Below are 14,239 nucleotides of genomic sequence, written 5' to 3' on the forward strand. Positions count from 1 at the left end.
TGTGCTGAAAATACTGCACAAAAATGAATCTGTTTCATACGTATTATCGCATCTAGAGACATTCAAGGTCCAGTCCTGTCAGGCGCTTAAGATTATGCAAGTTTCCCTGTTGATCTCACTGCTAAAAAGCTGCTTAAATATTTTGCATGATTAGTGCTGTACATGTGTGGAAATAATAACATCATAAAATTATTTATTTTGTGGGCTATTAATCCTGACTGCCTGTGGTACAAGTTTCTTGTTTGAGTTCCTGGGGTTTTCCTTAAGAATTCCCCAAGAACAACAAGACCAAGGGGTTTAGACTATAATCAAACATCTGCTTGATTCAGTTCCATGAGATCAGGATCTGGTGCTAAGTGACATGTGCTAGCTCAGAATTAAGGGGGAAGAAAGGAGGGTTAGTCAAAGCTCCCTGAAAAGCAATGTTTTCTATGTCACCAGCAGATCCACAGAACCCAGAACCCATAAATCATGTTGCCCTAATTAATCATAAATTACTCTAGTTATGCTCTCTGTGCCTGTTAATTATGGTAGCAGTAAAGTTATTTTCACTGTATCATGTCTTAGAATTATAATCATGAGCTAGAGTTGTTCTCGATTAGAGCATGAGCCTCTTTTTGGCCTTCTGCAATGTGTTTTAATGGCTTCGTAACATGTAGATGTGAAAGTATCTACATGATCAAAGTATAAAACCATTAAGTACAATAAAGGAAACAACAGAATTAGTTGAGAGAAATGAGTGTTTCACAGAGTACTGGGGCATGTGTTGAGTCATTATGTGATTTTATAAAGCTTTTCTTGATGAAGTCAGTCAGTAAACTTTTAATTTATTTCAGTCATCTTTATGAAGTTGAGAAATGCAGAAGATTTCACAATTTAGCACCACGGTCTTCCACTTCCAAGAATTCTCTTTTGACATTGCATTGGGGTAAGTAATAATTGCTTACTTTTCTACAGTTTTATCCCATAACTAATGTATTTTGCATCTGAAACAATGGAAAAGATGAATGAACATTTCAACTAGAACTCATAGAATGGTCTTTGCTCTAGCTCATACCCACTCAGTTAAGAGAAATACTTAATTTTAGGCACAAACCTTATACAAAGTCCATTAATGCTATTATACTTTTCTCTGTTTTCTTTCACTTGTTTTTACCAAGACTTTCACCTGTGGATCAATGCCAATGCTCTTAGTTCAATTTTAAGCTAGAAAATAGTCTGTTTGGGGGAAATCCTGTAGCAATGTATAGCCACATCTCAGGGGAAGTTACATGAACATACACTCACTTGTACTCTTTATATGTGTGTGTGTATTATAGGTGTTCAGTTTTGTGCTTAGCTATATAAACTATTATAACTGATCGTTACGGGCTTTTTATGCAAATAAGAGATTTTGAAAAAGTAAAATCAAGACATAAAGATAATGTGTTGATCTGAATAGAGGTGGAGATAAATCTGAAGAATATAGAACAATCAGAATACAGACCAATTGCATTGATCACGTTCCCAATTCTACATCTCTTTTTTTGTTAATAACAACAGTGTTGATGCAAACGCTGAGTATTTCCCAGGGACAGATTACCTGCTAGGGATAATGGTCCTTTGCTGAGCACTGAGCCACTGGAGCCTTCTAGCCAATCATTAATTCCTGAGAAATGCCATACAGCTCAATCATTATTATTAACAGACATTCCAGAACCATGAAAATCTGTCAAAAAAGCAGCAAGACAGGCCTGATCTCAGACAGTATTGATGCAAAGGGTATTTTGTGATAAGAAATGTCATTTGGAAACTGGAATGAAGCAGTCACTGTCTGTTTCCTTGATACCTATTTCATACCGTAATGGGATATTTGAATGTATAGATATGAAATGTATTGCAGCTGGAAAACAAAAGAGATGATTCTACTATATGAGGCCAAGTGGAAGCATGTTTGCAATCACTAGTCTTTAAAAGTACATTTAAATGTTAGAACATGTCCGCTGTGGGGTGATAGGGTAGCTTGAGACATACAAGATACCTTAGCAGACATATCTTGAAGAAGGATCAACATGTGTTCAGCAAGGAGGCTGCAAGAGATGTGAGGTTTGTAGATACTGAAAACAGTCCAGTGATTTACAAATATTGTAAACAGTCCTGAGTGACACAACACACAAGTTTGTTTTAAACACTCCTACATTCTTGAATCATCTTGATTCACATTCATCATACAGCCCCATCTGCTGCTATTAAGTTTTGTCATTCTTACTGTTAGGAGAGGAGTATGCTTTGCCATTGGTGTTAGGCTCACTGGATGGTTAAAACACAATTGGTGCTAAACCTTTCCTTTAGTTACACAGCTAACACTTCATAAGCCTTTGGGTTTTCTTACCCAGTAACTACAATCATTAGTAACATATTAGTGCAGCACTGTGTGAAAACCCAGCCTGCAGTGTGTTGACACTAAATATGCTGCTGTAATTATCAAACACACAACTAACCTTTTGCTTTTCATTAATACAGATGCACCTACAAACTAGGACAGAATGAGGGTTTTTTTTCTTATAATTTCATGAATTCATAGCACCTTTGACTAGAATATCTTATAAAAATTACACGTCATATCAAGCACTTTTTAGCAATTGTCATCAACTCTGACAAAATACAGCTTGCACATAGCAAAGGGATCACCATCAAGAGATCTTACCGAGCCAGGAGGTGCTTCATGAATGAAAAATCACAAGACTTGTTTTCATGGCTCACTGAGGAGGAAAATAGTTTATTGCAATTCTACAATGTAGAAATTACCTTTATCACCTAATATTTTCCTCTGACATCTTATTGTAAAACCAAAACAGTAGTAACTGCATGGGGTAGGGTGGGGAGAGGCAGTAACAGCATTCATGCTTGGAGTGGATTTAATGAAACACTGACTGTTCTTGTAGCTTCAGTTAAATGCAGAGGAAATAGTTTAATTCAAAATAAATAAATAAATAAATAAATTTAGAAGGTAAATGGAGTACTTTTAAATGTAGAAGAGGAAACGTGTACTGCAAGGGTCTTCAGTATACAGCAGGGGAAAAGTGCCAGAATGTCACAAGAGGCTTTCAGCAGTATAGCTGAAAAATGAGTTGTGCCCTCAGGTTTGCCTGTTGCACAGGTATTCCTCTAATTCTGAACAAGGAAAACTGCCAGTCAGTTTCTCTCTTTGGCAAGATTGATGTTGCTTTTGAATTGTAACAGTATTGCAAGTACCTGTGAACAAGGTATGTTTCTGCTCGTTAAAAATTAGACTGCCACAGAATTTAGATTTGGAATGATTGGCCAGGTGTCTGAGGATTACAGCAACTGACAAAGCAAGCTCTGCAGATCATTCCAGACTCATGCCAGCAAAATCTTTATGTCTTGTTACCAAAAAAGAAAAAAAGGCTACAGAGGATCAAAAAAATTGGAACTGCTTTTGTATCCTTCCAACTGAAAACCCAACTACCTTTGTTCCCATGAGTTCAACTTTTCAAGGCAGAGAGGAAGCCTTTCTAAACAGACCTAAAATAGCATTAAAATTTTTCAAGGTTAAAGGCAGTATAATAGGCTGTATACTGTGTCTGAGCATAGAGAAGCTGTGCTTAGGCATAGAAGAGGACACAGCAGAGAAAATTTTCTAATCCTCTGCTGTCTGACTCTGGCATATATTAGAACAGCTAGGGAGCTGATCTAACCAATACCTCTTGTAAAAACTCCTCAGTAACTTTATATAACAGGGACTGGGAGGTGGACATCTTACTTTAGAATGGTCTTTCTCCAGGCCTGGAACTTTCACAGATGGAAGTCAGAACAGGAAGAAGTCCAATTTGTGAGTCAGTCATAGCCTGTCAGTTCTAAGCACTATTAACTCTCAGGAGCTAAAAGTGAGCTGTAAAGCGCAGAAGTGAAGAACGTGCTCTTTACATAAATGTAAAGTTTCTGTATTACATAATTGAAATAAGATTTTAGCCACTGCATATTTTCATGTCTTCCAAAATGTGCTAAGTCAGGCAACCAGAATCAAAAGTTCTTACTGAACATTACTTTCTAGTGTGCTTCCCTGATAATAAGCTTTAATGATAACTCCCCATATCACTGTCACAACATGCCCATCCAAGTATTTTTTATCTTACATGTAGTAATAATACATAGATGTAGGAAGTCTCACATTTGTGGAGAAGGAAAAGGAAATTTCTCTGACAGTTTCATTTTTAAAGGATGTTAACTGCTAAAAGATGCTCAAGATTTTCAAGTAACAAGACAGATGAAATAAGGGGTACAGAGAAAGTAATAACCATCTGAGTTCTGTGATACTTTTTTGATTATATCACACTGCAGTTTTCATGTGGCTATCAGATTCACTTATGTGATTACCATGCCTGGCTGAGAATGTCAAACGTGGTTGCCAAAGATTAAATAGCTACAGTCCAACTCAGTAGCTATGAAATTTAACAACCGTCTTTCCATTGATTTAAAATGGAAACTGCACTGGGTGATTTTGTTCAGAGATGCTGAATAATCACAGCTTACACTGAAATCACCAGATGTCTGAGTGGTCAGTACTAAAAATCGGGTCACACATTTGAAAGCCTAATAATGAATTCAGTGACTAATTTAGGCACATATGTTGGAAAACTGCTGACATGCACAAGTACACATACAGGTTCCAGACCATGCTTTTAGGCAGATGGTAACAAATATCCCTTCTTGACTCCACTTGACAGACAATGTAAAGAGAAATACTAAGGCTGGCTCCAAAGGGATTTGTTACTCTGTCCTCTAGGGTGTTAGCCAGTGAGAAGAAATGATCTATGAACCAGGTGTACTGACATACAGGTCAAAAAAAAAATGAGGATCTCAAGGCAGGAAGCTAAATGCAGTTTCATGTGTTTTCTTTCTAGAGAGCACTGTGATAATGTTAATAGGGTTCATCATCGATAATTCTCAGCACAGTACAAGTCTGTTATACATACCTGGAGTATCTATCTAGAGCATCTGTCTAGGTATTGTATTATACCTGTCGTGAAGGAAAAGACATCAACCTTGCTTTTTGCATCATGTTAATAGTCCACTGAAAAGTAAATGCTTAAATTAAATAATGTATGCTGTAGAGAAACAGTTTTGATAATCGTTCTTTTTTTCATCATGTGGTTTTGTTGAGTATATTTGCTTAAAGTTGTTTTGTATTTATTTTTTTTAATTATTTTGAAAGTACAGTGATCCCACAGCTACTAGATAATGGGTCAAATAAAAGGATTTTAACTGTTATGTGAAATGCACATTAGGGAGTCTTGAAGTGGTGCAAGAAGGTGCTGAGAGCAGATATTAGTGGTGTCTTTTCATTGTCATGTTTACTTAAATCAGCAGATTATCTCTAACCTGCTAAATATAATATAATTTTAATAACATATTCAGGATATCTGCTCCCCAACACATAAATAGGAGATTACAGTAAGGTTAAACATGTTTTTAGTACAAAATGCTGGCACCTGAGAGTACAGATTTCAGAATGGTTTGTTTATTCTGCATATTTGTATAGTCAAGTGACATTGGACTAAAATGTAAAGAAGATGCAATAGGAATACATATGTATAATACAGAAATTATATATATATTTATAAATATATATATAGGGCCAGTTGTAACTTAATACTTGATAAAAGGGCAACTCAACATTTTCTTGTGTGTGTGTGGGAATTAGTCTGTCATTCACTCCTACACACCTGATAGAAAGTTGGCCTCTTTAAAGAGAATATTGTAATTTATATATACCTTGAAGTCTTAAATATGATTTTCTAGTTTAACAAATTCTCCCTGTGAATATTGTGATTGTTCTTCTTTAAAAAGAAAAAATAAAATAAAAAGGAAATCACATGTCATTTCTATGCAAAGTAGGACAGTTGAAGTGAGCCTTGATAATATGACGAAGAAACAGATAATTTAGATGGTTGAATAATCGGATTGCTTTCCTACATGAACAATGCAAGCATTTAAATACGTAAAATGACCATAAGTGAAAAAGAGCAGATATCTCATAATACTCAATTATCTCACTTGTTTCTCTCATAATGTTTGGCTCCAGTTAAAAAAAAAAAAAAATACTTGCACAGCAAGATCAGAAATAGATCTTCAGTGCAAAGACTGAACCTGGGTCCAGTTTTCAATCTTGTCATCTCATCACAGAGGACATTGGTAGTATTAGGTCTATTGGTTGTCATTAATTTCTTATTGACAGCTGTATACAGAGGACAAAATCTCAACCTTTTAATGTTAAGAGGAATATTGCCATTAACAGGAGAGGAGATCCCACAGTGAGGATCAAAACGTGGTAAGTTTATTCTCATTGAGATGTTCTTTATAGGACATAAAATTCCTTTGGTTACAATGGGGTCACTTTGTAAGGTTGGTGTTATTCATAGCAAAAGCAAAAAAAAAGACTCAAAATCTAACATTAAAGGATACAAAATAAAAGCGGATAGAAAATGTTAGACAAAAAATAACAAAGATTAGGGCCATATTCTCAGGCCTATTACATAGAGAGAATATAGAAATATGTAAGGAAAGATTATTTTACATACAATACACCTTTAAACGCCAATGCAGATAGCTCTATACTGCTCAAAATGCATTCAAACAGCTCTGGTTTCTATGTCCATCAGCACATTGAAGCCCAAGGGAGCAGGGTCTGCTGGCAGAGTGATAAGGACAGCTCTCTAGTGCATATGCTGAGGGAAGCTGCCTGCACTACTAGGGAAGCCAGTAAAAATCAGCAGCGTACTCAACAATCCTTGTTTCTACCTCCTTGCCTACATCTATCCTAAGCAACTTTTTTGTGCCCTGACAATGTAAGAGGATGAAGGCTGCTTCTCTCTGATTTTGTGACCTTTTACTGCAGTTGCATTTCACTGGGACAAGAGAAGTCATCTCTATGCTGTGAAGAGATAAAATTTTCTTGGCAGCTGGCATACAGCTGTGGAGTTCATTCCCTGGTGACACTGAAATGGTTACAAATCTTAGCTCCTTCAGAATAAAATGTAAAATCTGTTATTTTCACCTACCTGTTCCACAACAATGAGAAAAACAAAGCCATCCCTCCTCGGACATGAACAGAAAGATAGAGATCCTTACTGTGATTACTCTTGGAGCTTGTAAAGGTGTTCTGGTACCATGGTGATGAACACAGTATAACTGCCAAGATAGATGATAGATCCAGCTGGCACTTCTCCCTCCTCCCCCACACATCATGGTGCTCACCACAACAAGTTTATGATTTTGTCCTAAAAATCTGTTGAGTCTTGTTGGTCTTTATGAATTTATTGCAGAAACCGCAAAATGCTCTCTTCTGTTTCGATTTAGTCTTGACTCTATGAGAGAGGTGCGCAATTTGGGCAGAAATGACACCCAAGTGATATTTTATTCTCTTGATTTTTCAATGGAGCAAGTAACTCACCTAAAGTTTTTGCGGATTAATAAATAGAGTTCTCCTTCTCGGCAAAAAAAAAAAATAAAAAATCTGTCTGCTCAGTTGTCGTAGTCAAGTTTTACCCAGAATGATATGATTATGTTTGTTCAGGTGAGATTTGTTGTTCAGAAACTCAGTGAGAAAGTCCTGTCTCTACCACATTGCACTCTTTCTGTTTACATAGGCTTTATACAAGGATGACAGTTTGTTGCTTGGTTGGTTGGTTTTTAATCCAGAAAATAAATAACTTCTAGACTAGTGTACGATCATAGCAATATTGAAAATGTATTTTCTTCAGGAATGGAAAAGTGTGAAAAATAGTAGCAACGGCATTCGTTCACAAAACCTTTCTCAGGTTATGCTGCTGTGGGAAAAGCAGATGTCAGTATCCAAGGTTTATAAATCTATTATTCAACGTGCTAGTAGTTGATTAAAACATTTTTCATTGAGAAATTAATTTTGAATGGATTTTAGCAACTGAAATACTTTATCTGGATGTTTCCAAAACACCTACATGTTTCCAAAATAATTATACCTTAGAAACTGCGTGAAGTAAATACTGGGAGAATATTAGCAAATGGAATTCTAATGGATCTAAATGGGACTAGGGCTCCTTTCAGCCAGGGTGAATTTGGCTCTTTATTTGCTTGAGTTGCAGAAATCTGATTAACCAAAGTTCATCCAGAAGTAAATTAGCACTAAAGCATTAAAATCAGAGCTTTGAGACTACTAGCACAGCCTTATGCTAGCTTTTTTCAACCAAAGAGTCCAATTAAGCCAACTTGGCAGAAGTCTTAAAAGCAAGTGTTTTCTGCTGGTTGTTAGTAAAAAATTGATCACTTTTTATATTAAGACAAAGGTTGCCTGTTTGCCCAATGAGGAGCAGAAGAGGAAAAACAGAGCACAACACCAAAGTACAGTTTTCTTCTGACTTTGGAAGCCAAGAGGAAAGACTGGAAATTCTAGTACTAGTCTGTTAATGATATCATTATTTCTGGCTGACAGCAAGGTAACAGATGCTTCTTCAGGTCAGTGCTTCCCAGCCTGTTCCTAGACAGACTTCCCATCCTTATTTATGATAGATGGACTTCAAGTATTGTGGCATATCAAGTGCACGAACAGATCACATACAACGGTCAATGACTTAAATTTCACAGTGGGAGGATCCCTCCTACAGTGTAGCAACAGTGGCTTACAGAACCTGTGCCAGAAACGAAATTTAGCCCCATAAAAAGTCAGTTCAATCCCAAATAAATTCTCAAAAGAGGGCTTAGGGCAGTCAGAATTTATGCACAGATTTTATGCTGATTTTCTGCACCGATTCCTCCTTCTTCTTCCTAGATGAATGGAAATATGCTTAACTTGTGCAGGTACCTTGTTTAGATGGCTATCCATTTTGTATTTAATAATATTTGAACTTTGACTGCAGCTTGCCTGAAAATAAATAAATAAGTAAATCAACCTGACTTCCTGTTAAATTTGACCAGCTCTTGAGCAAATTAGTCACAGAGAAGCAGAGTAGTTGTTTTCCCAGCAACTTGTTTCCACAAGGAATGTGATGATCTCCATCTAGGTAAGCTTAGATGTATAATTTTTTGACTCAAGTTCCAGCGCTGGCACATTCTAAACAATTCAGAATTATTTAATACTTTTCACAGAAATAGTCAAACAAGGTGGTAACAGATTAGACAAGGTAGAATTGCTTGAGAACTTGTGAAGGTAAAAAGGTACTGTCATTTTGGAATCAAGACAGACACCTGGTCCTCTATGTAGGATGTATAGAGAGTTAGATGCCTCAGAATAATGAACCTTGAAGTCTGAATACTAAGTGGAAAACATGACAACCAATAATTAAGCACTGATCACAGAGGTCTATCTCACCCAGTGCCCATCTATGGAAGTTAAATATCTAGCAGAAGATAGCAAGCAGGTGCCTCTTTCTATTCAATTCCAGAGTCTGGACTCTGAATTCCACATTCATCTTGTCAGCATAAGAACTCTGGTCCCTGTTTTCTTTCTGTTGTATTTGTTTTGTTTGCTTTACAAAAAACATTAATAAGAGATGAAGAAGCTACTTCAAATTAATATGAGGAATGACAGAAAAAGAAAGAAGAGGTTCTTTGGAGAGCAGAATATCCTCTTTCTTCCAGTTGTCATGGAAAGCCTAAATGTGAATCATTTGGACTTAACTTTGCTCTTCAAAATTCAAGTGGTAGGACAAGTATGAGTACTACACCAACACTAGATATACTCCACTAGCTCTCCAATCAGTGATTACTTGTTCATATTCAAGGCCTTTCTTCAAGGTTTTCACTGGAGTGCAATATAATTCCTATGGCATCTGCAACTCAAAAGGTCACTGCATTCATTGAAAACATTTTGAGTTATGGAACTCATCATGAAATGGGAGTAAGGAGACGCGCCTTCAGAGTCTAAGCCTAAACACCAAAGATCAAAGCCTGAAAAGATATCTTCCATTCATGAGAATACATTAGCATAAAAACATTTAGAGGGAAGAGACACGTGCATAACCGCTTATCTTACTGTGAATTTGCATGTGCTACAGATTTAATTAAAAGACAAAAGGTCAACTGTATTTTCTAGATATTAAAGTTAATTGGTCACTACCAATCTGCAATCTTGCCATCTTTGTCAGAGCCTTAGCTAGATTTTTAAAATGCAAACACCACCACTCTTCTAGGAAATATATGCTCATATTTTACTCATCTGATTTTTTTTTTTTTTCATTCAGAAGCCCTTAATACGTAGGAAGGTATTGTGATTTTGATTTCTATATGCAACTCCAAATGACAACATGTACACTGTGTATGCCATAGCCTCAGTCATTAGGAAAGTTTTGAGCTTCTACTTACTTTATTTTCTTTATTTCCTCCTAGGCACTTATTACATTATTCCTATCATGCTGAGCTCTAATGTTTAGAAATATTATAGAATTAAAAAGAAAACAAACAACAACAAAAAAAAACAGTCAATTAATTATTTCATTTGAATAATTAAACATTTAAAATATTCCCTCCATACCTTATGTTCAGTTATAGATATATTATTAATAGTAGCTTGTGCTGTGCACTCCAAGAGAACGTTAGGCACATAATTCCTAGAACCTGGGGAGGATAACATTTCCTGACACCATGAATTTACCTACCCAATGAAAAAGTTATCGTGTTCTAATTCAAATATGTTTCACAGTGTAATAATTGCACTGTATGAATGTTGTGCTTTTTATGCAAAATTCAGCATAGTTAATTATTCAACAAAATTGGTATGGTTGATGAATCCATCCCACTGTGTTTAAAAAATGTTAATTGTCCTTCACTATTTTTAGGATGCTCTTGTTTTATCATTCATTCCCGTAGCTTACTCTGTAAAGACCATCCCATAAATGTATGACCATAGGTTGGTAGCCAGACTGACTGTTGTCAGTTGGGTATCAGCAATGGTTAAACATGGTTTGTCACATCTCTGCTTGTTGAGTATGTTCCTGTAGACAAATGGCCTTCAGTCTCTACTTCTTTCAACTGGTGTTCTGTAATTTTCCTGCTCCCGGACCCAGTCTTGAACAACAACATCCAATGATTCCACCATGCTTGTTTACCAGCCTGACTAGGCTTCATATTAGAGGCTCTTTTCTTCAGGAGATTGTGTCCAAAGGCACACAGAAAACAGTCTTTTTGAATGAGTATAAAAGGTGTCTGAATTATAGAACGGTTTGGGTTGGAAAGGACCCTAAAGATCATATAGTTCCAAGCCCCATCTTTAATTTTTAAGTTTCTGTTTTATCAGTATATACATCAAGATTAAACTTCGACTTCTTGGTTGCTTTTCTGGACAATCACAGAATATTGATTTAACTCAGAATATGCCTACAGTAATCACAAAGCCTAAATGACAGACACATCTGTAAATGACAGATAACTTCAAATCTGTCTCTTGATCACTTCTGATTAGTTGTAGACAGGCTATAAGAATTTAATAGAAGTTGTATTTTAATAGAAAGATACTGCCTTATTGAGAGAGTTTTCTGGTACCCCCAAGCTCTGTAATTTAATTATTATCCATTAATATAATTGCCATGATGCCTAAGTGATAATACACTGACTTAGCCCCAAAATTTTGATGGCGATGAGTCTTAGTTTATCTGATATTAGAGCTAGAGTGTCTGAAGCACAAAATGGTGGAGCAATTCTTTTGCAAGGTCATGGGGTAAACTTGACAGGAATGTATTTGCTAAGCATTGAATGTCGCATTCTTCTCGTTCAGCCTACCGTTCTATGGAACACATATCTTCTGTGCATTCTCTACTAAACACCTGCAAAAAGCAAAATGACCTCTAAGGGTTCCATATCATCTGGAAAAGAGGCACTTAAGTTAATTTCATCCTTCTGCCTGCTGTATAGGTGAAGTATCTTTGTTATGATCATCCTTCAGAAATGTATCAATAAGACCAAGGAATATTTCACAGAATCACAGAATCACAGAATCTCTAGGTTGGAAGAGACCTCAAGATCATCGAGTCCAACCTCTAACCTAACACTAACAGTACCCACTAAACCATATCCCTAAGTTCTACATCTAAACGTCTTTTGAAGACTTCCAGGGATGGTGACTCCACCACCTCCCTGGACAGCCCGTTCCAGTGCCTAACAACCCTTTCAGTAAAGAAATTCTTCCTAACATCTAACCTAAAACTCCCCTGGCGTAACTTTAGCCCATTCCCCCTCGTCCTGTCACCAGGCACATGGGAGAACAGGCCAACCCCCACCTCGCTACAGCCTCCTTTAATGTACTTATACAGAGCAATAAGGTCACCCCTGAGCCTCCTCTTCTCTAGGCTGAACAAGCCCAGCTCCTTCAGCCGCTCCTCATAGGACTTGCTCTCCAGGCCCCTCACCAGCTTCGTCGCCCTTCTTTGGACCCGCTCAAGCACCTCGATGTCCTTCTTGTAGTGAGGGGCAATTATTTCCACCAATAAAATTTCAGTTCCCCATTATTTAAAAAAAAATTGAAGTTCAAAGAGCAGGAAAGCCCCTTTTCTATCAGCAATAAGCTCTGCTTTTTTGTACATATACATTGGACTACGTTGTATTTGTAAAAGGGATCTGAAAAGAGTTGGAGAGTTAAATATTTAAAAGAACATCACAATGGGAATACAGAATGTTTGCTGTCATTGGCTTAGTTGTTATAAATAAGTACAGCTGGAAGAAATCTGAAAAAATCATCACAAGTACAGCGAAGGAGGAGAGTAGCTGAAGTGACAGGTTAGTGCAAACCTGGTGGATTACTTTTGCCTGGTAGGGGATGCAATCTTATCGTCATTTATTATTAATTTTGCAAGTAAAAGTTTTGTGGTGCGTGTTATGTCTTCACTCATAGATCAGCCTCTCCATGCCTCCACCTGTGTTCAGATTTATCTTTATCTCTTTTTACCTAAAGCCCATAAAACACCTACAGATCTTTAGACCAGGAACCTGAGAGAAATGCAAAATGTAATTTATTGCTGAGATAATACTATTGAAAAATGGATCCTTCTGCTTATTTAATACTATCCTTAATGAAAAATGAAAGGTCCTTGAAATTCTGAGAAGCAAAAGTGCTAGACGCAGCTGAGAGTCCACACTGAAACATAAAAAAATCAAGTACTATTTAATTTTGAAATCATATTTTCTACAAATTAAACTAAGAGGTTTGTAATAGCAATAATTACCTATTCAGCATCCTTCATCAGTCTCTGAACTCATTTTCTTCAGTCATTACTTGAGAGAAAAAAAACCTTAAATGGGTCATTTATGCTTAAATTAATCTGTGGTTTTCCCCACATACCTTCTTTGTTCATCTCCAGCTTTAATTATGGAAAAACATTTTGTTTGATAGAAATCTATGGCAAAATAGGTGCCTACTTCTTAGTCATCCTAAATTCAGTGACTGCTAAATTAGTGACATCAATTGTAAGATCTATTTGACTTGAAAAAACCTGGCACACAACATGAATGAGCAGGAACATGCAGAAGAGCTCTTCAAAGCTTTTAGCGTACAGGAGTCATTCTGCAAGGCAGCAAAGATTCTCTCAGCTGCTGATGCAATCTATTTGTAAGGCTGTATGTTGAGGGGAGGATCTGTGAAGGCCAGTCTACAAGAAGGTTTATTTGCTTGTTTGATGTTTAACTTACAGTTGCCACTTGTGCAAAGGAGGACACCTCTGAGGTGCCAAACCTCACTCTGCATTTGGAGAAGCTACAGCTTCACAAAGTAGCATGACAATGGTTCCACTTTCACAGGTGTTTGTTGTTAGTTTTTTTTGTAATCATTAAGACTTTTTTTTTTTCTCAAGGTATTCTGATGTTGTTTCTTTATGTCCAGTTTGTTATATACAGTCAGAATGGTGATGCACATGTGCTTCTCAAAAATACACATGATTTAACAAGTGATCTGGAAAGAACCTATGTGCCAAAACTTAGGAGACAAATAAAAATAATAATAATAATAAAATCCCTATTTATGAAAGAGGATGAATTATGTTTATACAGGAAAGGAAGAAAAAGGAACATTTTTTTCTCAGAAACCCAAATTGTTTGCATGTCACCTGTAACATAAAAATGATTTTTTCCTGTTTGAAAAATAATTTTCTGGTTGGAGCAAGGAAACAAAAGGATTGTCCTTGTACTTTTGCAATGCATTTTGAGTTAACCAGTGTAACAGTAAAACAAGAACATCCTTGTTGTAAGCCTAACTGAAAAAACATCTAAATGCTCTGAT

Source organism: Anas acuta, chromosome 15 (genome assembly GCF_963932015.1).
Source record: "Anas acuta chromosome 15, bAnaAcu1.1, whole genome shotgun sequence".
Taxonomy (NCBI): domain Eukaryota; kingdom Metazoa; phylum Chordata; class Aves; order Anseriformes; family Anatidae; genus Anas; species Anas acuta.